This window comes from Psammomys obesus, unplaced genomic scaffold (genome assembly GCF_907164565.1).
Source record: "Psammomys obesus unplaced genomic scaffold, mPsaObe1.curated_primary_1811, whole genome shotgun sequence".
Lineage (NCBI taxonomy): Eukaryota > Metazoa > Chordata > Mammalia > Rodentia > Muridae > Psammomys > Psammomys obesus.
In genome coordinates this window covers 3,147,038-3,150,934 of record NW_026596445.1, presented here as the reverse complement: position 1 = coordinate 3,150,934, position 3,897 = coordinate 3,147,038, and positions in this window count along the sequence as shown.

The window sequence follows — 3,897 nt, the reverse complement described above, 5'->3', positions numbered from 1 at the left end:
CAAAGGAAAAATCCACCAAAAGGACATCACAATTTTGAATATCTATGCCCCAAATACAAGAGCACCTATATTCGTAAATGAAACAATATTAAAGCTTAAATCACACATTGATCCTAATACCTTAATAGTGGGAGACTTCAACACTCCACTCTCACCAAGGGACAGATCAACTAGACAGAAAACAAATAGGGAAATAAAAACACTTACAGAGACCCTAAATAAAATGGACCTAATAGACGTCTACAGATCTTTTCATCCAAACTCAAAAGAGCATACCTTATTTTCAGCACCTCATGGAAACTTCTCCAAAATAAACCATATAGTTGGTCATAAAGTAAGCCTCAACAGATACAAAAAGATTAAAATAATCCCTTCTATTTTATCTGACCAACATGGACTAAAGCTGGACCTCAACAACAACAAAAATAAGAAATAGCCGACACGCACATGGAAACTGAACAACTTGTTATTCAATGACAGTTGGGTTAAGGAAGAAATAAAGAAAGAAATTAAAGACTTCCTAGAATTCAATGAAAATGAAGGCACAACATACCCAAATTTATGGGACACATTGAAAGCAGTGCTCAGGGGAAAATTTACAGCACTAAGTGCCTGCAAGAAGAAATTCATAACATCACATACAAACAATTTAATGGCCTAACTGAAAACCCTAGAAAAAAAAGAAGCAGATACACCCAAGAGGAGCAGACAGCTGGAAATATTCAAAATCAGGGCTGAAATCAATAAGTTAGAAACAAATAAAACTATTCAAAGAATCAATGAAACAAAAAGCTGGTTCTTTGAGAAAAACAACAAGATAGACAAACCTTTAGCCAAACTATATAAAAAGCACAGAGAATCTATCCAAATCAACAAAATCAGAGATGAAAAGGGTGACATAACTACAGACACTGAGGAAATTCAAACAATCATTAGGTCATACTACAAAAGCCTATATGCCACAAAATTTGAAAAGCTAAATGAAATGGACATTTTTCTTGATAGATTCCATCTTCCAACATTAAGTCAAGATCAGGTAGAAAGACTGAATAGCCCTATATTCCCCAAGGAAATTGAAGCAGTCATTCACAGTCTCCCCTCCAAAAAAAACCCTGGGCCAGATGGTTTCAGCACAGAATTCTACCAGACCTTCAAAGAAGTGCTCACACCAATTCTCCTCAAACTATTCCACAAAATAGAAACAGAAGGTACACTACCAAACTCAATCTATGAAGCAACAGTCACCCTGATACCTAAACCACACAAAGACCCAAAAAAAAAAAACTTCAGATCTATCTTTCTTATGAACATTGATGCAAAAATACTCAATAAAATACTTGCAAACTGAATCCAAGAACACATCAAAGATATCATCCATCATGACCAAGTAGGCTTCATCCCAGGCATGCAAAGGTGGTTCAACATACGGAAATCCATCAATGTAATTTACACATAAACAAACTGAAGGAGAAAAACCACATGATCATCTCCTTAGATGCTGAAAAAGCATTTGACAAAGTCCAACACCCATTCATGTTTAAAGTCTTGGAGAGATTAGGGATGCAAGTCTCCTATCTAAACGTAGTAAAGGCAATATACAGCAAGCCTATAGCCAACATCAAACTCAATGGAGAGAAACTTAAATCAATCCCACTGAAATCAGGGACAAGACAAGGCTGATCATTCTCTCCATACCTCTTCAACATAGTTCTTGAAGTCCTAGCCAGAGCAATAAAACAACTAAAGGAGACCAAGGGGATACAAATCATAAAGGAAGAGGTCAAAGTGTCACTATTTGCAGATGATATGATAGTATACATGAGCGACCCCAAAAATTCAACCAAAGAACTCCTCCAGCTGATAAACACCTATAACAAAGTGGCAGGATACAAATCAACTCAAAAAAAAAAATCAGAAGCCCTCTGTATACCAAAGTCAAAAGGGCGGAGAAAGAAACTAGGGAAACAACACCCTTCACAATAGCCACTAATAACATAAAGTACCTTGGGGTGACACTAACCAAGCAAGTGAAAGACCTGTTTGAGAACAACTTCAAGTCTCTGAAGAAAGAAATTGAAGAAGATCTCAGAAGATGGAAAGATCTCCTGTGCTCATGGATTGGTAGGGTTAACTTTGTGAAAATGGCCATCCTGCCAAAAGCAATCTACAGATTCAAAGCAATTCTCATAAAAATACCAACTCAATTCTTTACAGACCTTGAAAAAAAGATTCTCAGCTTCATATGGATAAACAACAAACCCAGAATCTCCAAAACAATCCTGTACAACAACAGATCATCTGTAGGTATGTCCATCCCCGATCTCAAGTTGTACTACAGAGCAATAGTAATAAAAACTGCATGGTATTGTCATAAAACAGATCTCAAGTTGTACTACAGAACAATAGTAATAAAAACTGCATGGTATTGTCATAAAACAGAAAAGAGGATCAATGGAACTGCATAGAAGACCCAGAAATAAACACACACACCTATGAATACTTGATTTTTGACAAAGAAGCCAAAATCATTCAATGGAAAAAGAACAGCATCTTCAACAAATGGTGCTGGTCCAACTGGATGTCTACATGCAGAAAAATGAAAATAGATCCATATTTATCACCCTGCACAAAACTAAAGTCCAAGTGGATCAAAGACCTCCACATAAAACCAGATGCTCTAAATCTGTTAGAAGAAAAATTGGGGAACAGCCTAGAACTCATTGGCACAGGAGACAACTTCCTGAGCAGAACACCAACAGCATAGGCTCTAAGAGTAACAATCAATAAATGGGAACCTCATGAAACTGAAAAGCTTCTGTAAAGCAAAGGACACCATCATCAAAACAAAACGACTGTCTACAGATTGGGAAAGAATCTTCACTAACCCTTTATCTGACAGAGGACTAATATCCAGTATATACAAAGAACTAAAAAAGCTGAAAAGCAGTAAACCAAGTAATCCAATTAAAAAATGGGGAACAGAGCTAAACAGAGAATTCTCAACAGGGAAATATCGAATGGCAGAGAAACACTAAAAGAATTGTTCAACCTCATTAGCCATCAGGGAAATGCAAATCAACACAACCCTGAGATTTCACCTTATATCCATCAGAATGGCCAAGATGAAAAACTCAAGGGACAACACATGCTGGAGAGGTTGTGGAGAAAGGGGAACCCTCCTCCACTGCTGGTGAGAATGTAAACTGGTACAACCACTCTGGAAATCTATCTGGCACTTTCTAAGACAATTAGGAATAGTGCTTCCTCAAGACCAAGCTATACCACTGCTAGGTATATACCCAAAATTTGCTCAAGTACACAAAAGGGATACTTGCTCAACCACGTTTATAGCAGCTTTATTTGTAATAGCCAGAACCTGGAAAAAACCCAGATGTCCATGAAAGGAGGAATGGGTACCGAAATTGTGGTATTTTTACACAATGGAATACTACTCAGCAATCAAAAAGGAGGAAATCATGATATTTGCAAGCAAATGGTGGGATCTAGAAAAGATCATTCTGAGTGAAATATCCCAGAAGGAGAAAGACAAACACAGTATATACTCACTTATATAGACCTATAAGATATGACAAACATAATGAAATCTATACACCTAAAAAAGATAATCAAGAGAGCAGACATGGGGTAAGATGATCAATCCTCGTTTAGAAAGACAGATGGGATGTGCATTGAACATATGACAGGTGTCTACTGAGGGCATTGAAAGACTTTATCTAGCAGTGTTTTCAAAGCAGATACAAAGACTCATGACCAAACCTTCGGCAGAGTACAGGGAATCATATGAAAGAAGGGGAGTTAGTATGATGAGGAAAGGATAGGAGCTCCACAAGGACCAAATATATCTGGGCACAGGGTCTTCTCAGAGACTGTCATTCA